At 43.3% G+C, this 22,915-nt stretch overlaps 1 protein-coding gene across 2 annotated transcripts in view; it reads right to left on the reverse strand.

Annotated features, from left to right (window-relative positions):
- The window catches only part of LOC135055717 (membrane primary amine oxidase-like), a 159,127-nt gene that overhangs the window by 67,997 nt on the left and 68,215 nt on the right, over positions 1-22,915 (reverse strand). The window contains exon 1 of one of the 2 annotated variants that reach the window (XM_063960098.1): positions 9,068-9,089. The exons of the other annotated variant lie outside the window; for it this stretch is intronic. The gene's annotated coding sequence lies outside the window, so the exon portion shown is untranslated. Of the gene's footprint in view, positions 1-9,067; positions 9,090-22,915 lie in introns of those variants that run through there. 2 annotated transcript variants of the gene reach the window in all.

Raw genomic sequence — 22,915 nt, forward strand, 5'->3', positions numbered from 1 at the left:
GGATAAGATGGCAAACGGTCTGCTTGAAATGCAGAAGGCTCATGCCGACAGCGCAGCCGAAATTCAAAAGACCAGAAGAGAAGATCATAGGGAGACTATGGACATCCTTCAAATTCTGGCCCAATCCATCAACCGGCTGGTGGAGAACACATCATGCCTGGCACACAGCAATGACAACATGTCGGAGAGCCATCGACATTCCGCATCCAGCCAACAGATCATCGCAACCACACTGCAGATGATATACGATAAACTCCCAGAACCAGCTCATCAACACGCTGGTGATCCACCACTTCCGCCATCACAAGCCACATGGACGCCTCCTTCCCTTCCTCCACCACCATCCTGGTATATACGGTCACAGATGTACCAAGGATATACAGGGATGTACCCCACCCACCAGATGCCTCCACCACCAACACCGGCCGCAACATCTACAGCCGCACGGGCACCGAGGCCCAGTCGACCCACTACCCAGCCTCCCAGGACATCGACGCCCCATCAGGAGGAAGAAGAGGATCCGGACAGACATCCACCATGAGCCCGGTCGTATTGTTTTATTTACGGTTATGTTTTTCATGTATCCCTTTCTTCCCCTCCCATTAGTTTTTTTTTTTTCTTACTATTGTTTTATATGTGTTGGGCTCCCCCACCCGTGACCGGTTACTACCAAGGAGCTTTATGTCTAGGCATACATGCGCGGGCATGTATGCGGGCGCGTGTGGTAACGGATGAAAGCTCCTTGTGGCTACATGTATGATGGGCCAAAGAGCTATTCAGATACCACTTTTTTACCCCAAAAAAACTTTTTGTATTGGTGTACTATAGGCTTTCACTGTTGTGTGAATTTACTATTCACTAGTGTTTGTTTTTGGCTTATTCATAGGATTGGGTGGAAAATTGAAGTGGACGGCATAAGTTCGTGTTGTGCGTACCAAGGTGAGTAGAGCCATGTTTCAATGTATATATTCAAGAAACTTTGGACCGCCTGCCTTTGTGGAACCACACAGCCCAGCAATGGGTCATGCTGGGCTGTGTGGTTCCACAAATGCAAGCGTGTCAAAGTGCTGACCACTGACACCACTCTGCCACTTTGGACCGCCTGCCTTTGTGGAACCACACAGCCCAGCAATGGGTCATGCTGGGCTGTGTGGTTCCACAAATGCAAGCGTGTCAAAGTGCTGACCACTGACACCACTCTGCCACTTTGGACCGCCTGCCTTTGTGGAACCACACAGCCCAGCAATGGGTCATACTGGGCTGTGTGGTTCCACAAATGCAAGCGTGTCAAAGTGCTGACCACTGATACCACTCTGCCACTTTGGACCGCCTGCCTTTGTGGAACCACACAGCCCAGCAATGGGTCATGCTGGGCTGTGTGGTTCCACAAATGCAAGCGTGTCAAAGTGCTGACCACTGACACCACTCTGCCACTTTGGACCGCCTGCCTTTGTGGAACCACACAGCCCAGCAATGGGTCATGCTGGGCTGTGTGGTTCCACAAATGCAAGCGTGTCAAAGTGCTGACCACTGACACCACTCTGCCACTTTGGACCGCCTGCCTTTGTGGAACCACACAGCCCAGCAATGGGTCATGCTGGGCTGTGTGGTTCCACAAATGTTCTTGGGGAAAGGAATGAACATGACATTAGTGTCTTTACTTAATATGTTTTTTTTCCCCCACAGATATCTATCTACACAAGAAAAGAATGTAAAGAAGAACAAACTACTTTTTTGTTTAATTACCTTTCATTTTTTTATTTCAAAAATCAAATACAATTTTTCTTCAATAAATTTTTAAAATGAGAAGTTTTCTGTGGTTTTTATTTAAATTATTAGTAAATACAATGTTAAATATGAGATGCAGTGGAATTGTGTTAGGTCGCCCATGGTGCAGCAGGGGAACTGTTGTGTCCCTCTTCATCCATGAGGATTCAAGCCACTTGGGAAGGATACTCCGCAAGACCTGTGGAAGAGAATAGTATGAGGTTCCAGCTATTGGTAATAGTGTCACCTTGGTACGGAAAAGAAGAGGTACAATCAACATGACACAAGCAGGTTACAGCGGGCCCAAATGCAACCCTCCGGCACTTGCGTAACTACACATCCAAACATTCCCTGACGCAGCGTAAGCATTGCTGTCAGGGCATGATTGGATGTGCAGTTTTGCAAATGCCGGAGGGCTGCACTTTGGACATGCCGGGGTGACTTTGGACAAGAGGGAGTTTTGGGCAATACATCTCACCTGAGGGGGGTTGTCAGCTACATGGCGGAGGGTCAGGTCCACATCACAAGTAGGTCGCCCATGGTACATCAGGAGAAATGTCGTGTCTCTTCACATCCACGCCACTTGGGAAGGATACTCCACAAGACCTGTGGAAGAGAATAGTATGAGGTTCCAGCTATTGGTAATAGTGTACCCCTGGTATGGAAAAGAAGAGGTACAATCAACATGACACAAGCAGGTTACAGTGGGCCCAAATGCAACCCTCCGGCACTTGCGTAACTACACATCCAAACATTCCCTGACACACATGTGTAAGCATCAGGGCATGATTGGATGTGCAGTTTTGCAAATGCCGGAGGGCTGCACTTTGGACATGCAGGGGTGACTTGGACAGGAGGGAGTTTTGGGCAATACATCTCACCTGAGGGGGGTTGTCAGCTACATGGCGGAGGGTCAGGTCCACATCACAAGTAGGTCGCCCATGGTACATCAGGAGAAATGTTGTGTCTCTTCACATCCACGCCACTTGGGAAGGATACTCCGCAAGACCTGTGGAAGAGAATAGTATGAGGTTCCAGCTATTGGTAATAGTGTACCCCTGGTACGGAAAAGAAGAGGTACAATCAACATGACACAAGCAGGTTACAGTGGGCCCAAATGCAACCCTCCGGCACTTGCGTAACTACACATCCAAACATTCCCTGACCTAGCGTAAGCATTGCTGTCAGGGCATGATTGGATGTGCAGTTTTGCAAATGCCGGAGGGCTGCACTTTGGACATGCCGGGGTGACTTTGGACAAGAGGGAGTTTTGGGCAATACATCTCACCTGAGGGGGGTTGTCTGCTACATGGCGGAGGGTCAGGTCCACATCACAAGTAGGTCGCCCATGGTAGAGTTGGATAAACGGGTCCAATATTTGCGGCAACCCAACAACAGGAGAAAACAGGGGGTAACGAGTCGTCAACAGGACAAAACTTTAAAAACAGGCCTGGGAAGGTACGTCAACAGGACGTAAAACTCTGAAATACATAAATAAAGATGTTTTTTTAGAATATTACAATCTCAGTTTACACAATAATACAAATGTTACAAGTATACTCACAGGCAACGGAAAAAAAAAGTTTTGGATCACTGTCCGTCGGGAATCATCTCCTTCGTCCATACCCACCGGTAGAGCAGAAGAACGGTTCCCGCGTCGGAAAGCACTGCGACGAAGAGTCACCGGCAAACGGTTTGCGACACATATGTTGTGTAAAATACAACATGCATTTACCATGCCGCAAACCTTCGCCGGTGAGTACAAAAGAGCATCGCCGGAAGTGTCTAAACATCGAAACCGGCTTTAAAGGACACCGAAGGCACGTTCAATTATTTGCCTCGATGCTTTGTGTGTTCTCTTGGTAACGTTTTTCTGCTCTACCACCAGGATTAGACAATGGGGTCAAGAGCCACGATTTGTTGGGATAACCCGCATCGCCTATAGAAAAGAAAAAAAATGGTAGGTAATCTAAAAAAAAAAAATTTTTTTTATAAAATAATAAAAAAATAAAAACAATTAAAATAAATACCTAACAGCCAGCCACCAGGCATGTTTCCTGTTTCGAACTTGTCAAACAGCGATGACTGGCTTAGGATGAAGGAGTCGTGAGACGATCCAGGAAATCCCACAAAAATATTCAAAAATTTCATGTTGACATCACATGGAATGTCAACATCACATGGAATGTCATGGAATGGAAATGTTTTCGGTTCCGAAAACATTCTTCCGAATTCCGTGGCGGTCTGATCTGCACGTGGGTACAGTCAATCGCGCCCAGCACATTGGGAAATTTGTATTTGGTAAAAAAACCTAATTTGATCTCACGACATTCGCTGTCCGTCTCTGGAAATGTGATGTACTGGATCGTCAATTTGCGGAAAGCCCTAATGACCTGGGTTATACAGCGCGACAGTTCGACTGTGAAAAACCGCATGTATGAGACAGTGTAGGCTGGAATGTGCCTGACGCCAAAAAATGTAACTTAGCCAGCAGTTTCTGGAAACCGCTGACTGCGCGATTGGTCCGTGCCCGAGGTTCCAGGTCGGCCTCCAACAGAGCGTACAGCGAATATATGTCGCGAGTCGATAAGCGATAATTTTGAATCACCTCGAACTCGCTGAGATCCTCCAGTTCACGCCTAGTGCGATACTGGCGTGGACGTGGAAATGAAACCCGCAATACTGGCTCACCCAATGTAGACATTTGCTGACTTTGATCCTGATGTTCAGCAGCCCTTTCTTCCTCCATGCTTGCAGCCAACATGAACATCACAATCTGGTCAGAAAAAGGCTCCATTATTGTAGTCAGTACAAAAATAGGATAAATGTGTTTTTAAAACGCAGGGATTGTCCTAAAAAAACGATTCCACAAGAGAGCTGACTGAAATGGCTCCTTCTCCCTAGTCTCAAAAAACTGGGAGTGAGGAAATAGGAGGGGCTTTGCAGAAGTGTATCCTGGGTAAAACTGTGGAATCATGGGTACATTTCCCTCAGCAGAGTGAAGAAAAAATATTCTTTTAAAAAATCAATTAAATAGTACTTGCGAGTCAAAAAAAAAGACAAACCAAGTAGATAATCCCTTCAAATATAAATAGATATGCTACTAGCAATCCAAAAAGCAAAAAAAAAAATCATTTATTAAATTTTTTTTATTAGATCCCGCCAGCAAAGTGAGGCGGACTGAAAATGTCAAATTTGCGGTCGAAAAGCACTGTTGTCGAATCGTCATTCTTCAATTGAATATACTTTTGTCGAAAAGTCGCATTTTGACCATTGCAGACATGTCGAATTTTGAAAAAGTCGATTTGCAAAAAGTCGAGTCTGAAACAGAAGATATTTTGGCGAAAAGTACTGTATTGCATTGACGAATCCAATTCGACATGGTTTTTTTGTCGAATATGTCCCGTTTTTCGACTTTCGCGTCAATTCGACCGCAATTGCATATACCCCTTAGTGTCACAGTTAGAGAACGGCAGACGGAGCCGCTGTGGTGAGCTTTGAGCACAGGCAGCACATGCTGTGTTACGTTTTGAGGCTAAAGCATTGGAGGTAGCAGTGCATTTGCTCATTACTGTAACAGTTTTAACTTGATAAAGGACAAAGTGACTTTTTTACCCCGGAATTGGTATATGGAATACTATTTGGAAATTTCTCCCAATAGAGCTAATTATTTGTTGCTATTATCAAATACAAATTTATGAACATATTGGTATCGCTTTAAGGATTATCACATCATCCAAATTGGTACTTATTAGTGCACTAGTTCTGTGGGACGTTTTATGGATTTTAGTGTGGAGGATCCTCTTTGAATTATTCATACGTTTATTGTTGTTTTATGTGATATATTATTGTTTATTGATAAGACACTGAATTTATGTAGATTGTGTCTGTGCTAATTTAGAAATAAACTGTGTCCAAATTCAGTCTGTCAGCGCTCTCTTCCCCCCTTCATATTTGTAAACTGCCCCATCTGCAGTTCAACATGATTGGACTACGGTTCAAATTTGCTCCTTTTTGTGATTTGCTCCCAACTCTGAATTAGCCCTATAGTCAATAACTAGCCTATGGTAATAAGGAAATGTACTATTGTATCAATTAAAAGCAATATAAGTGTGTATGACGTACAAAGGCAGAGACATAGCCCAAACTAAATATTATTGATCTGCCGCTCCCAAAGTACATATCTAAGGCTTTAGTTGCAGACCCCACTCCACCTTAATCCATATCGAATTAAAGTGGATACCCATATAACATACCAGCGGGTACTGGACTGCCGTACAGGAGAATGCTTTTATTTGAGGCACTACCTAGGGACAAGTGCTGCAGTAGTTACACACATGTACTTCTACAACCGTAAGCGGCAGGAGCTGCTTGTTGTTACAACCTATACTTTAGTAAGACCACATGGTTCCTAAGAACCAAATATTGCTGATACATTTATTGGGACAATTGTTCCTGAAAGAGGTGTCATAAGCTGAATTTGCCTATATTGTCATAATCAGATGTACAGTATCTTGGTGATATTTGTATTTGGGTGAAATCAGTCCCCATTGGTCACAATGTATTAATATTAGTTTATTAGTTGTTCTCCACTGATGTGTGCATAGTTTCTAAGGAAGAAATGGCCAGAGCTACGTGGCCGAGAAATGTGTTAATCTATTGTCTCCCATTGATTTCATGTGGAAGGACATCTCTCTGCTTACTACAGTGTTTCCCAACCGCGGTCCTCAAGGCACACTAACAGTCCTGGTTTTAGTGATATCCAGGCTTGAACACAGGTGACTTAATTAGTACCTCAGTTATTTTGATTTAACCATCTGTGCTGAAGCCTGGATATCACAAAAACCTGCACTGTTGGTGTGCCTTGAGGACCGCGGTTGGGAATGCCTGGCTTACTATCTACCTATTTTTAATCTACCATATACCAACCGGTCTCTGCAGTGGTTTCCTACTGCTGCCCACAAGTGATTGACACCTGCTGGCTAAGGCTCTCACACGGAAGTGCTGCTTCTGAAGCTCCCAGTCTCAGTCGGAGCTCTATGGCAGCTTTAGTCGGGTATACATAGGCTTGCCATAATATTCCTTTAATCCGGAACACCTATGATTTACACAGGTTCTGTGGCTGATTAAAACCAGGTTGAATGCAGGCATAGATTTAGCCAGCCACAGAACCTGTGTAAATGATAGGTGTCCTGGATTAAAGGGATATTATAGCAAGCCTTGGTATCCAGCCCTGACTACATTTCTGTCTCCATCAGTGCAAGGACTGTGGAGCACCAGTGCAGGACTTGTTAGAAGTGCTCCCACCAGGTGATCATCCTCTATGCTGCACTCGTTTACTTACACATTGGAATGTTAACAATTTTGTAGCATCCTGGCACCTTAATTCGTCTATCAAATAATTACTGGTACAGTGGAGTGGTAAGATGGGTTTAATGCTTCAAGCGTGTCTGTATACTAATCACACTTAGGGGTCTATTCATGTAGAAAACGAAAACATAATTGCTACTTATCACTATACATCGCATCGCTTCGATGCGATGTATAGCTGTGATAAGTAGCAATTCATGTATACTTACCCTTCCGACGATGCGCTGTGGTGTCTGGGGCTCCTGCGGTGAGGTCATCTCCAGCGGTCCTTCCCAGCGATGCGCGGGGTCCAGCGGCGGGTCCCTTTGCGCATGCGCAGGGTGTTGACCTCCCGGCCGGCCGCAGTGGTTGCTGGGAGGTCGGGGGGCAGAGCCAGCGCGAGGTGCAGAGCAGCGATCAGGGAAGCATTGAGTTTCCCTGATGTCTCCGCACCACAGTTCAGGTTACGCCGTCCTGAGATGGCGAACCTGAACTCCATGGAGAAGCGGAAAGCAGAGCTTTTCTCTGCGGTAAGCAGAGAAAAGCCCTGTTTAACGCAAAACAGGGCTTTTCTCTGCTGCATGAATAGACCCCTTACTATGAAAGTTATCCCTCTCAATTGTACCACAGAATGGCTAGATTGCTACAATTTGTTATTGTAATAACATTCTGCAACATTGTTGCCTCTTTCTTTGCGGGACTTTAGGTGCATACACACTAGACGACGTGCTCTATGAGTTACATTGTCTAGTGTTTCCCTCAGCCCGGGCCAGGCGGCCGTCCGTACACACTGAGCGATATGCCACTCATATCGCTCAGTGACGTCACGCAGCGTCTGGGCCATGCAGGCAGCTCTTGGATTACAGTCCAGATAGAGCATGCATGCACTGCTGACAACAAGGGTCATTAACAACCCGCGGGGCTGCGCATCAGTCATCGCCGCATACACACCTGCTGAGAAAGTGAACGACGTCGCTTAGGAAGGTTGAAAATGAGTGACATTGTTCATTTTATCGCCAAGTGTGTATGCACCTTAATATTGCAATTTGGAATTTGTGTTCTCCGTGAGGGTTATTCAGTTCTGTGATTTACAGCTGAGCTTAGGTTTAATACAGAAGTTAATTGTTTTATGCTTTTATGTCCTTCCTTATTTATTTATTTATTGATTGATTACGATCTTCCATCCATCATTAAATTGGTAAATATCTGTTCGCACTCCCAATTTATTTTTTTCCTTATTGCTTGTGTTGGTTTCATACCAAGAGGGGTCAGCCCCCCTCTCACTAAGTGAGCAACATCTAGATACAGATTTATACTTCTTTGACCAATTATAGAAGCGCCTGGTTGTTTGTCTTCTTTTTTCTTAGTTCCTTCCCCCAAACATATTTGTGCTACAAAGCCTGCGAAAAAATTCTTGAACAAGCAGAGCAAATAAAACAGCAAACCATATAATAAAAATAACTCATCTGAATGCTGACTAATTAGCTGGCGCAAATACAGTATAACTTTTGCATAGATAACTACCATATAACTAATACAACTACACATGAATGCTGCTTAATTAACTGGTGCAGATATGGTATAAAATAATGCAGACATAATTACCCTTGCATGAAACAGATCACAGGTTCTCAAACTCAGTCCTCAGGACCCCACACAGTGCATGTTTTGCAGGTAACCCAGCAGGTGCACAGGTGTATTAATTACTCACTGACACATTTTAAAAAGGTCCACAGGTGCAACTAAGTATTCAACTTGTGATTCTGTGAGACCTGCAAAACATGCACTGTGTGGGGTACTGAGGACAGAGTTTGAGAACCAGTGAAATAGATGATGGCATTATTAGTCCATTTCTTTTATCTACATTCCTTTTTTTCCTGCAGAAAATAATGACATATAGGTGCACCCCCATAGACCCCTCCCCCCCACCCCAGTGCAGGGATGTGCTTACCTTCGGATCCCCATGGGGACTCCTCCTTGTAAAAGTCTGCCTCTGCAGCATGCTATGCCCCATGCTCTGTCCTAGCTGGCTCTTCACAGATGCATTACTGGGAGAAGGTGTGGCCATGCTGAGCCTGCTGGGACATCCAAGCCTCCTCCCAGTTATGCATCTGTGAATAGCCAGCTAGGACAAAGCATGGGGCATAGCACTCTGTGGAGGCAGACTTTTAAAAAGGAGAGGCGCCACGGGGATCCAGAGGTAAGTGCTCGCTCGTTCATTGTTTGAATTAATATGAAGTGGCATAAATCAGTATGAGGATGATAAAGTATGAGGATTTTTGGAAAATCACAAATTTTTATACCAAAGAAAATGATACTGAAAGCCAATGGTGCAGGTTGCATTCATGACTACAGTATCGGTTCATACTTTTCCTTTAGTAAGTCTTTATTTTGATGTGGACTCCTTGTCACAGCATCTCTACACCCCCCTTATTGAACTAAATGACAGATGAAACATTTCAGAAGTGGTATGTAATACAAATTGTCAGTTAATGATGTAAGAAACTGTTTTATTAACTTTTTAGATGACATTTACAGAATCGCTATCAAATAGTTTTTACCATCTTAATGATACGTTGAGCTATATGTAATCCTGGTTTTAATTTACCATTATCTTTTCATTGGCACAATTTATTTTAATAACTCAATCACAGTTTCAGTTGTATGCTTGCACAGATTAGCCCTATAACAGAAATCAGCTTTTCAGCATTCTCCATATTATACAAGACATACTATAAATATGACAAAACAATGACACCTTGCACAATAGGACACATTTTTAGGGTCTCAGGGTGCGCTATGAATGTCAGTAAAATCACTGCAATGAGAGTTGGCTACATTCGCAATGGTTGGAATGGCATAACATGGATGCAGAGGAAATTAAGTTTTATGTACGCTGCTAACACATGACCACTGCTTACTGTTACACTATATTCCAAATTTACCATACAAAGAACGCAAATTTAATTGATGACAGCTAGTAGAAAAAAAGTTTATTGACAATGAAAATACACACAAATGTAACATTAACAAATATCCTGTGCATCAATAATTACATTTTATTTTTTTAAACAAAGTGAAAAGTGTCACAATAAAAATAAAAAAATTAGGCTGATGCTCGGTGTGCTGTTCTGGAATGTGCAGCCTAATTGTGAGTTCTTATTAAATATAGGGGCAGATGTATTAACCTGGAGAAGGCATAAGGAAGTGATAAACCAGTGATATGTGCAAGGTGATAAAGGCACTAGCCAATCAGATCCTAACTGTTACTTTATATATTGGAGCTGATTGGCTGGTGCCTTTATCACCTTGCACATATCATTGGTTTATCACTTCCTTATGCATTCTCCAGGTTAATACATCTGCCCCACAGTATCAGCAATGAGAGTGAGCTGTCACTAACACTACACAGGCAAATGATGATGTGGTCTATATACTGCCTCATGAGGTGAAATGTAAAGGGGTGATGGTTCACCAAATGACTTCCAGTAACATAACAAAATTGTGGGAAACGCAAGTTCTATCATGGTTATAAAAGTTTGAAATGAAAAACTTTTTTTAGGCTTGCAAACACTGCACTTTAAATAATATGTACTGTAGTTAGTATAGTTAACGCGCCCTACTATAGTCTGTATCGTCCGAGTTTGTTAAATCAGTAGGGCATTTGGGTCCATGTGGGACTAGCCTTAGGTTCCCCAATGCTAGGGCAACAGGGATAACTTAATGGTGGCTAGAAGATCTTGCCAGTGAGATCACAAGATGAACATAAAATATTATGTAATCTGTTGTAACATCACCTATACCCCAAAAAGACATCACTGCCCTTGAAGTCTATTAAACATTTTTGACGTATGAACAAAAGGTCCAGACACAACATCTTCTGTTCATAATGGTGCTCAACATGTGTTGCCATTGAAAGCTCAGCCATGCAGCTCAGGTTTAATGGTGGGCATTATCTTGCAGTTACTGTTTTCAGGGTAGTTCATCTTTTTAATACTATTTGTGACAAACACAAGCTATTACAAAGGAGATTTATCAATGTAAATAAGATAAGAGAATTAACTATGCTTATAGCTGCAACAATTTCTTTATCAAATATCAGATGTTAATGCTGAATTAGAAGTTTTACAATGTACATTTCCACAATCTCATAGTGAATTTTCAGCCCCAAGGTGTGTAGCCTGTAGCTTACAAGTACCTGAAAATGTTTATTTTAACTTTTTCACTTCTCAAGCCTTTCAGGAGTTGGGTTTTACACCTGTAAATAGACAGGAACCCTCAACAAAACGCTACAGAGTTTGTCCACCTAATGGTGCATTAGAAACAAATTAATGGGGAACGGTTGAGTTGCTTTGACAATCCAGATACTCATATCCATCAAATGCGATCTGCTCCACATGTCCGAGGATTGAACAGTTTAGGGAACCTCTGTTGGATAGACAATAGTATTAAGAGTTGCTTGTGCCCATTTTTGGGAAGCCAATATTGGTCTATTTGATCACCTACTCACTTCATTGTTACAGTCCCTTAAGGGAATGATCAATAAATTGTTTATATTAAGCATTCTGTGATTAGCTAAGCTTAAGACCCATAAATTGCATACTTCTGGACCCAGTGGATGTATCATAATAAACATAAATGTGTACAGAGCGAAAAAGTAGCAGGTGCACTGTCTCACACTAGCTCAACCTGTAGTAACCAGAGGCACTTAGCATATTCCTGGCCAGGGCTATGGGCCTACCCACCGCATCAAGGTAGCCTCTCATTGGGTAAGTCCCTAACACTAACTATAGGGGTTCAGGTCCGGGGGGCAGGACACCCCAGAGCCACCCAGCCAGACAACCCCAGGGCATCGCAAGAGTGATACAAATAAAGAGTTAAAGAGGTAGGAGCAGCTGCTGCTGCATGTGTGAGTAATGTGAGGAGTGAAAGAAAATAATGTGAAAGTATTACATATATATATAAGACAAACTATAAGTGCCATAGTGTAATGAAAGTGTTAAATTGCGATGCCCCAGGGACGTCCAGCCACGGCAGGCACAGGGAGCCCCGCACCCCAGAGAATCCCCCCAATATTGACTGCCATAGTAAACCAAAATGTAGGAGTCTTACCTCAGTGTGCTCATTCTAAATATGCAGGCAAAGTGCCAGACTATTTAAAATCAGTGAGGGTAGGTGGGGCAGGGTGCTAAATTAGGATGAAGGTGTCTCCTACCTTCAGAAATATGTATAAATACATCAGTCCTGCCCCCCGGACCTGAACCCCTATAGTTAGTGTTAGGGACTTACCCAATGAGAGGCTACCTTGATGCGGTGGGTAAGCTCATAGTCCTGGCCAGGAATATGCTAAGTGCCTCTGGTTACTACAGGTTGAGCTAGTGTGAGACAGTGCACCTGCTACTTTTTCCCTCTGTACATTGTAATAAGTCTCAAGCAGAGTAGCACCTCATTACCTAATTAAGGTGTGCAAATTAGGGCCCCCTTCCCTTTGTAAACATAAATGTGTGATTGTCTTAGATGACACACAAAAGCACAAACATTTTCACTCAGTACAGGAACTTCCCAAGATTTTGTCAAGAAATAATTTATTTTCATCAAATTATATTTGTTTTGTAAGTTATGTCTCTGCTGAACATTGTTTACAATTATCACAGACTGTGTTATGACATTCCCCGATAGGTATGTTGAGGACAGACAGACACAGAATACGTGCTCTGAGGCAGGGACGTGGTGAAGGGAGCATTGGACTTTATGTCAAATAGTTAATGTTTGGAAATGTCACCGGAGGGCCTGGTGCCATGTCAACAAGAAGCTGAGGCAAAGCAGCCCCAGCAAAACAACAACCCTGGGTGGACAGCATGATTACAGATAAGGCGGTAGGTGATCCCTGAAAGATTGTGCAGCAAATAGCTAAAGATTTATGGGGAAAATTAAATGTAAGATGTAAAAAAGTAAATGTCCATGATTCAATTGTAAAGCATTGACTGAAGGATCACGGCTTACTGGGTTGCTTTTGTCAAGGAGCGCCTCATCTGAATCTTGGACATGGGCAAATATTCCTCAGGAACATTTACTCAATCTTGTTGAATTTATTTCCTGATGATGCCAAGCCGTAACACTTATGAGCCTCAGGATACTCTATTTTCTTTATTATCATACACAGAAAAAAAGTATGCAGTAATTCATTTAGTTTTGTTATTTTTTTTATTAAGTTATAAAATGATAAGAGGCTTTTTTTTTTTACTGTGGGGAACATTAAAGAAATGTATTTAAAAAAGAATGATCAGACAGAGACAGACTGGGGGGCTGGCTAGAGAGACAGACATGGGGGGGCTGGCTAGAGAGACAGACATGGGGGGGCTGGCTAGAGAGACAGACATGGGGGGGCTGGCCAGAGAGACAGTCTGGGGGGAGGGGGGGGCTGGCTGGAGAGGCAGACTGGGAGGACTGGCTGGAGAGGCAGACTGGGGGGACTGGCTGGAGAGGCAGACTGGGGGGACTGGCTGGAGAGGCAGACTGAGGGCTGGCGAGGCAGAAGGGAGTGGGCTGGATTGGCGCACTACCATCTATTTAGACTCTGGGTGCCTAGTATGAATTTAAGCCCCTGGAGAGCATGGATTGTGTGTCAGTTGTGGTTGAGTTTATTTTAAACTAGCAAAAAATCTGAGACGGATAACAATAACGTACAAGAAAAAAACGATCATGCTAATTTCACTAAAGACTTTCAATAATTTTACAATGTGCAAACACAAAATAGCTAATCATTGTAACCAGGTTAAAAGACAGCTTCATTTGTTACATTATATGTTGTATACGTACTGAATGTGAAGCAGAATATTGTGAACTTTTATTTGTTTCCAAGAGCAGACATCACTGAAATGAAAGGGTAGAAATGAGTGGCTTGTGGAAGAGAGCACTAGATAGCAGAGAGGGTCACCCACCTCTGGCAAGGCCGACTCCACCTCACCTCCCCAACTAAACTCTTACAAGTGTCCCATTTATAGAGAATGGATAGGTTTATAAACTAAATGGCAACTTCAACACAGCAATACTGTTAGGGGCAATACACACTTTGTGTTGCACTTAATAGTATTGCAGTTTTAAATTCTGCAGGCAAAAACATTAATAAAGTCATTTATTAAAAGAATTGAAATAAAATCCTACATATCTAATATATAATAAATTGCTGACAACCCTAATAATCAAATGTCCGTCTATATAATCCTGCTATTTCATTCTAAATATAAAGATAACAAAGAATTATACCACTTCCTGCAAGACTTCATTCAAAACACTGTAATGCTTACAGTGCACCTGGAAAGTATTCACTTTTTCCACATTTGTTATGTTACAGCCTTATTCCAAAATTGAATAAATTAATTTTTCCCTCAAAATGTGAAAAAAGATTTTTGGGGATTTTTGGAAATGTATTAAAAATAAAAAAATAAAAAAATCACATGTACAGAAGTATTCACAGTCGGTGCACAGCCATTTTCAGATCTCTCCAGAGATGTTCAAATCGGATTAAAGTCTAGGCTCTGGGTGGGCTGCTCAAGGACATTCACAGAGTTGTCCTGAAGCCACTCCTTTGACATCTTGGCTGTGTGCTTAGGGTCGTTGTCCTGCTGAAAGATGAACCATTGCCCCAGTCTGAAGTCAAGACTGCTCTGGAGCAGGTTTTCATCCAGGATGTCTCTGTACATTACTGCATTCATCTTTCCCTCTATCCTGACTAGTCTCCCAGTCCCAGCTGCTGAAAAAAAATCCCCACAGCATGATGCTGCCACCACCACGCTTCACTGTAGGGATGGTATTGGCCTGGTGATAAGCGGTGCCTGGCATTCACGCCAAAAAGAGTTCAATCTTTGTCTCATCAGACCAGGGAATTTGGTTTCTCATGGTCTGAGAGTCCTTTAGGTGCATTTTGGCAAACTCCAGGCGGGCTGCAGTGTGCTTTTTACTAAGGCTTGGCTTCCTTCTGGCCACTCTACCATACAGGACCGATTGGTGGATTGCTGCAGAGATGGTTGACCTTCTGGAAGGTTCTCCTCTCTCCACAGAGAACTGCTGTAGCTCTGACAGAGTGACCATTGGATTCTTGGTCACCTCCCTGACTAGGGCCCTTCTCCCACGGACGATCAGTTTAGACAGCCGGCCAGCTCTAGGAAGAGTCCTGATGGTTACAAACTTCTTCCATTTATGGATGATGGAGGACACTGTGCTCATTGGGACATTCAAAGCAGCAGATATTTTTCTTTACACTTCCCCAGATTTGTGCCTCGAGCCAATCCTATCTCGAAGATCTACAGACAATTCCTTTGACTTCATGCCTGGTATGTGCTCAGACGTGCACTGTCACGTGTGGGACCTTATATAGACAGGTGTGTGCCTTTCCAAATCATGTTCAATCAACTGAATTTACCACAGGTGGACTCCAATTAAGCTGCAGGAACATCTCAAGGATGCACCTGAGCTCAATTTTGAGCTTCATGGCAAAGGCTGTGACTACTTATGTACATGTGATTTCTTAGTTTTTTCTGTTTAAAAAAAAAAAAAAAAAAGAAGTTCACACTTTGTCCTTATGGGGTATTGTGTGTAGAATCTTGAGGACAAAATGAATTTATTCCATTATGGAATAAGGCTGTAACATAACAAAATGTGGAAAAAGTGAAGCGCTGTGAATACTTTACGGATGCACTGTTTTAACCATATAAACTGAACTTTAAACTTCTGGCCTACATATCTGGTATACTGAATTGCTAGCTATCTCTTTCCCCATTTTATACCAAGTAGAAAACCCGGGTTTATTGCCGGGTCGATAATCAGTGTAAACAGCTCCCAAAAGGAGTAACCCGGGTCGATTTACCCCGCTATCTTACCCAGATCTCGACCAGGGTTGAACACTGGTCTAACCCGTCTTAAGGGGCAGTGTAAACAGGTAACCCGGTGGTCGGGAGGTTGGGGACAGGGCGCACGCAGTTTCCGCTGCTGTCTGCCCTGCTTTGCAGACAGCAACAGTGCCGAGGCGAAGGTGAATGGATGCCACGCGCATGAGCGCGACGCCCATTCACTACAGAGACGGAGGATGGGGGCAACCTTGCAGCAGCTGCCAGAATGTTGGGCTTGCCCCCAGGAGACATAGGCACCCAGGGGGTACCAATCAGCAGGTTCCCCAGCACTTGGAGATGATGTCATCACCAAGGGCCGTCCTTACAGACACAGCACTCGGTTATCGCCAATGCAGTGTAAACGTGGTATATCCCGGGTCCGACCCAGATTGGAACAATTTAAAAATGGTATCAGCCTTCCGAGGGGGTCCACGACACAGGATTCCAAAATATCTGGTCTTAAACACCTGATACTTGTATCATCTTAGAAAATGGGGAATTAAAAGAATTAGCTTTTTTGGACTGCCTGGAACAAGCTGTCAGCTCCTGTCACTCCCACGCAAGGTGCATAGAGACTACATATACTGTGCCACCAAAAATTTCCACACCAAAAAAAGACATATACAACCACAATGAGATCCGGTCTGAAGGTCGACAATGTTTAGGTCGACCACTATAGGTTGACAGTCACTAGGTCAACAGGGCTGGAAGGTCGACATGTGCTAGGTCGACATGAGTTTTTCACTTTTTTTTTTTTTTTGGACTTTTTCATACTTAATGACCCACGTGGACTCCGATTGGAACGGTAATCTGTGCCGAGCGAAGCGAGGCACCTTGCCTGAAGCATCGCGAGCGAAGCGAACCATGCGAGGGGACACGGTGCACTAATTGGGGTTCCCGGTCACTCTACGAAGAAAACGACACCAAAACCCCCCACAAAAAACCTCATGTTGACCTTCTGACCTGTTGACCTAGCACATGTCGACCTTAAACTCTGTCGACCTATAGTGGTCGACCTAGATACTGTCGATTCGATGATCCACACCCACCACAATTATATAAATTTCCAAGGTATCAGTTTTGGAGGAAAGACACGTGTTTATTATAAGAACCTTATTACAAAGGGACAGCTTGAGCACATCAACAAGCATGATTTTCCATATAAAATTATCCCAAATTCTATAAACTGTGTGATTGATACTTTCTCTTTAAGACCATTATTTTGGACATCAAATATAGTGCAATCCAAGTGACAAATCTGCTCTTCTTCCAGATAAGGGGATTTAGCTTCCCCGTAAGCAAAGCAGACACAAGTCTGGACTGCTGCTGCAGCCAGATCTGGAGCCATATCTTAACACAAGTATACGCATGGCTTCATACGTATAGTTGCACTGCCCACTGTTTTCGGTATGTCACCAACCCCATACGCTGGGTGCAGAAGAACCGTCCCTTCACCATATGCATGCCTCAGAATAGCACAGAACTCTGGTTACACATCCATGACGCTTCCATGAAATCATTCTCTTACGCGTGCCTACAAAGTAGCCACCCGATTGACTCCCAGAAACACACATTCACAGATCAGTCAGTGTACAGTGAAGCATGGTGGTGGTTCCTTGCAAGTTTGGGGCTGCATTTCAGTAAATGGAGTTGGGGATTTGGTCAGGATTAATGGGGTCCTCAATGCTGATAAATACAGCAAGGCCTTTGATTGACTCCAAATTTATTCTGCAGCAGGACAATGATCCCAAACATACAGCCAATGTCATTCAGAACTACCTTCAGCATAAAGAAGAATATGGAGTCCTGAAAGTGCTGGTAATGCCCCCATAGAGCCCTAATCTCAACATCATTGAGTCTGTCTGGATTACATGAAGAGACAGAAGGATTTGAGCAAACCTACATCCACAGAAGATCTGTGGTTAGTTCTCCCAATATATTTAAAACAACCTCCCTGCTGAGTTCCTTAAAAACTGTGTGCAAGTGTACCTGGAAGAAATTATGCTGTTTTGAAGGCAAAGGGTGGACACACCAAATATTGACTTGATTTAGCTCTCACTTCTGTTCATTCACTTTACATTTTGTTAACATAAAAAAATGAACTATTAACACTTCTATTTTGAAAGTATATTTACTTTGCAGCATTTTTTCCACAACTGCCTAAAACTTTTGCACAGTACTGTATATATACACTGACCGTCTGTACAATTCTTGCACGACATTAGGTCTTTCCTGGTCACTGGCATTAAAATGAATGGGGAAAGTGCTGATTAGACAAGACTTCCGATTCGCATTGTCTTGGCAAATCAGGCAGAGGAGGACTTGGTATGGGGAGCAGTGCACACGTGACATAGGCGATCAATCAATAGGGGTTCGGCTCGTAGCGCATATTCCAGCTGCCACCCGGCCCAATCTGCCCTTGCATATTAGGGTGGTAGAGAGAATGCTGAATATTCCAAATAAGAATCTATATTATATATATATATATATATATATATATATATATATATATATATATACACACACATACACCGAATAGGTGACTGGCATTCCATTTCAAATCAGGTTCGATGCCCAGGTGCTGGCAAAGATAATCAATAGAACAAAGGTGGGAGGCACAGCACTCACAGGTCTTCCAGAGTCAGCTTAGTTGTTTAAATGATCAGCACTCCCGCTGTGAAGTCTTTGTCAACGTTTCATTATAATTGCATAAAATTTCGTCAGGTATGTCCTGACGAAATTTTATGCAATTAAAATGAAACGCTGACAAAGACTTCAAAGCGGGAGTGCTGATCATCTAAACAACTACAACTACGCTGACTCTGGAAGACCTGTGAGTGCTGTGCCTCCCCCTTTTGTTTATATGTGTGTGTGTGTGCGCGTATGTATGTATGTATGTATGTATGTATGTATGTATGTATGTATGTATGTATATATGTATGTATATATATATATATATATATATATATATATATATATATATATATATATGCGCCTCCCCCCTGCAACAGCGGCATCCCACGTCTGCGGAAGGACGTCACGACCGGGGGGCGGAGTCATCTGTACCCTGAAGTGCGGGCGCCGTGGAGCGGGACGCCGCTGGCTGCAGCGGGAATGGGCGAGCCAGGGGTTGGTAAGTCTTTTTAAACGTTGTTTTGCACTTGCACTTTTGTTTGCTGTGTCTTGAGGACGGGAGTACGTCTCCCGAAACGTCGATTAAAGCACGTTTTTCACCTGATAACAGTCTCCGAGTGCCGCCTTCCATTGCACATACATACACATATATATATATATATATATATATATATATACATACACATATATACACATATATACACATATATACATATACACACACTGTGGCATGTACCAAGCAGGCAGTGGCACTAGGAGGCTTTGTTCAGTGAGTAAAAGTAAAAACACAGTGGTTTAATGCATAACATAGCAAAGACAGGCCAACGTTTCAGGGCACGGCCGCCCCTTTGTCAAGGTGAAGCAAAAGTGGAATAAAGTGCAACTTACAGTGCTTTAATAGCACTATTAAGGCACTGTAAGTTGCACTTTATTTCACTTTTGCTTCACCCTGACAAAGGGGCGGCCGTGCCCTGAAACGTTGGCCTGTCTTTGCTATGTTATGAATTAAACCACTGTGTTTTTACTTTTACTCACTGAACAAAGCCTCCTAGTGCCACTGCCTGCTTGGTGTATGTATATATATATATATATATATATATATATATTATATATATATATATATATATATATATAACCGCTATGGAATGCAGATAAGTGTCACTGAACTCTGAGTGGAGCACATCACCCTTGTTGCATATCCCTATATTATTATATGTGCAGAAGGCTGTTCTACATCTACTAAAGTTCAGTGGTAGATACTTGTTAGAGCAAAGCACTGGACGCACAGATTGGAACCCTGCTGTTTGAGTGCGGCACAGTTGGATGATGACTGTCTGCGTTTCCGTCTCAGGACACTGTTAGGTGTACTCCGGAGGCACCGCCACGGGGGTTTTGAGATTGGAGCCGTTGAACATATACCTTGATGTATTAGAGCTTGTACTTTTTATTAGTAAAGATTTAATTTATTACTCATGGATGCACCTTCCTTTCTTTGTTTCTCTCTCTCTCTCTATAATATATATGTGTATATATATATGGGAAGGTCTTGCACTCTCACAATAATAATGTCAACTGCTAGGGTGCCTATCAGGATCCAGTCACAGAAGGAACTGGGCCCATAGTACAATACAGGAAATCCCACTTTCGTGGGAAAAGATAGCACTCTCCAGACTATATTAAATAAAGTCAAAAGATAATTTAATGAAAAGAGTAGTCTCACAGTTCATATGTGGAATCAAACGATATCCATTAGTGTCCAACGTTTCGGTCCCCAGCGGGGGCCTTTTTCAAGGAAAAATAGTAATCAGCAGTGGCAGCAGTTCAACTTCTAATCAGCATGCAGGGAAACTGGAGACACAGGAAGTGCCTCACCGGCCCCTGTTAAATACCATGGCAATTGGCGCTAGACACGCCCCCAAGATGGCCGCCGGCCGGGTGGAACGCACATCTGGAACGCATACTTATCACCTCCCACTGGGGGTGAGATGCGTTCAGCAAATAATGGCATCAATATACTATTGGTGGTGTCAGTGTTAGTGATACTGCGCCACTTCAGGTGTGGCGATATCACCATGAGTGCGGCTCCGAATACCGGAAGTGGACGGCGTCCGTCCCTGAACCGCATGTGGAACGCATCACGTCACTTCCGGTGACGCGATGTGTGAGTGAAACGAAGAAATCTTCATTAGATGCTGGTTTTTACTGTGCATTACATTATTAATTACGATAAGCCGCAATATGGGGATGTGGGGCTGCGCAATAAACATCAGTATAGGATCAGTGCTGCCTAACTTACAGTGCAGCAGGAAAGAGTCATCATAAAAGTAAATTATAGGTTGGTATAACAAAGGCCGGTGAGATCACTATAGGGGGACATAAACTACATGCAGAACAGTGCAGCATATATGTGTAGAATAAGTGTGCTTTCTAAAAAAGTTTAACCATAAATCAGAATAGCCATGGTAAGTGAAACAAAGTAGGCATATTATATATAATATAATGCAAAGTCACGTATTACATAATAGTCCGGTAATATCCAAAGTCTATTTCAGAAAAATAGACAAGGGGTTATTTTCATTCATGCCCCTCGGGGCTATGGTGTCAAGTCTATAAATCCATGCGCTTTCCTTTTTCCTCAAGAGCAAGGCTCGGTCTCCACCCCTAGGTGGTGGCGGTATCCAGTCAATAAGTTTGGATCGTAGGTCGGAGACCTGGTGTTTAGAAATCATGAAGTGTCTAGCTACAGGTAGGGCTGCCGAGCCCGTGGCAATAGCTTGATGGATAGATGTCCTATGGTTTGCCATACGATCCCTAAAGCGTCTAGTGGTCATTCCCACGTAGTACAACCCACAGGGGCAGGTTAAAATGTAGATCAGGTGGTCCATGGCACAGTGAAGTCTGAATTTGATCGCTATGGGGCGACCCGAGTGTGGATGCGGAAAGTGCGAGCCCGTAAGCATAGCCCTACAGGTTGTGCAGCCAGTGCACCGAAAGCATCCCGGACGTCTCTCGTGTAGCCAAGTAGTATTCGCTGTATCCCCAGCGTTATCCATTGGTCTTAGAAGAAGTTGTTTCAGATTGGCTGATCTACGGTAGGCCATCATCGGCAATGGACATCTCTTCAATTTAAGGCGTTCATCGGTGGTGAGAATGGGCCAATTTCTTCTTACGCTTCCCTTGAGTTTATTGGAGATGTTATCATAGGTGGTTGTAAAGACCAATCGCTCCGGTCCTTGGGTGGGCAGTGTAGGTGTCACTGGTGAATCAAACTTATTTCTTGCTTTTTTTAGGCATCTAAGGACATTCTTCCTCTTGTATCCCCGTTCTAAGAATCTTGAAGTCATATCTGCCAATTGGATTTCCATAGTTTGGCTGTCAGAGTTGTTGCGCATAACTCGTAGGAACTGCGAAATTGGGAGATTGTCCTTAAGTGCAGGCGGGTGCTGACTGCTGGGATGGAGCAAAGTGTTCCTATCAGTAGGCTTTCTGTAGAGGCTTGTCTTGATACGTCCCCCATCGAAGGAGATCGAAATATCCAGGAAATTGACATTATGTGGGTCAACCTGGAATGTGAACTTTACCGGGTTCTCCAATCCATTCAGTGTTGTTATCATCATCCTGAGAGATTCATCCGTCCCATTCCACAGCAAAAAAATGTCATCTATAAACCTCTTATAGAATATAATATGTTCTCCAAATTGGGGTAGTATATGTTGTTGTTCATATTCAGACATATATATATTAGCGTAAGCCGGCGCTAGGTTTGATCCCATCGCTGTCCCCTTGTGTTGTAAGTAATAGTTGCCTTGATACAAGAAGTGGTTCTTTTTGAGAACAAAGCTTGTCAATTCGAGTAGAAGGTCCATTGGCGGCCCGATTGGAGGTTGTTGTCGCCAGGCATTGGCCAGTGCTTGTAATCCCTGCTCATGTGGGATAATGGTGTATAAGGAGCATACGTCCATAGTCACCAGGAGAATATCATCCAGTACATCAGGGATGGCACGGAGCTTCTGTAGGAAGTCTGTAGAATCGCGTAAGTAACTATCCCCCTGTTGTACTATGGGCTGAAGAAAACTGTCCACAAAGATGGCCAATGGTTGTAGTAGAGAATTTCTGGCTGAAATGATGGGCCTTCCAGGGGGTTTGACCAGTGTTTTGTGTACTTTTGGGAGGGTGTATATGATTGGGCATACTGGGTATTCGACAGTCAAGAATTCATGGGTGTTCTTGTCAATATGGTGCTCTCTTAGGGCCCTGCATAATGTCTGGTCAACTGT

The sequence above is a fragment of the Pseudophryne corroboree genome, chromosome 3, assembly GCF_028390025.1.
Source record: "Pseudophryne corroboree isolate aPseCor3 chromosome 3, aPseCor3.hap2, whole genome shotgun sequence".
Classification (NCBI taxonomy): domain Eukaryota; kingdom Metazoa; phylum Chordata; class Amphibia; order Anura; family Myobatrachidae; genus Pseudophryne; species Pseudophryne corroboree.